The following is a 334-nucleotide window of genomic DNA, read 5'->3' as shown; positions in this document are numbered from 1 at the left end:
GCGTGTGTGTATGTGCGTGTGTTTCTTTGTGTGTGTGTGTGTGTGTGTCGCCTCCCTCGACCATCTAACAGGGGAAGAACAGAGAAGGGAGTGATCGGCGGTGGGGGGGAGAGAAATGATCAACACACAAAGAAAACACGAAAAGAGAAACGGGGGGCCGGTGTGTAAAAAGTGCAGACGGTGGGTGGCGGCGGCTGGAGAGAACAAGAAACAAAGCAAACGGGTAATGAGAACAGAGAGCATACAGTCTCTCTCCAGTAGATAAAGGGGGGGGGGGGTGCAGCTGTACTCAGTGGGAACTGAGAGGGTCGGCGGTGCTTGGGGGGGGGGAGGG

The sequence above is a fragment of the Sardina pilchardus genome, chromosome 5 (genome assembly GCF_963854185.1).
Source record: "Sardina pilchardus chromosome 5, fSarPil1.1, whole genome shotgun sequence".
Taxonomy (NCBI): Eukaryota; Metazoa; Chordata; class Actinopteri; order Clupeiformes; family Clupeidae; genus Sardina; species Sardina pilchardus.
Note: the sequence above shows the minus strand (reverse complement) of the source record.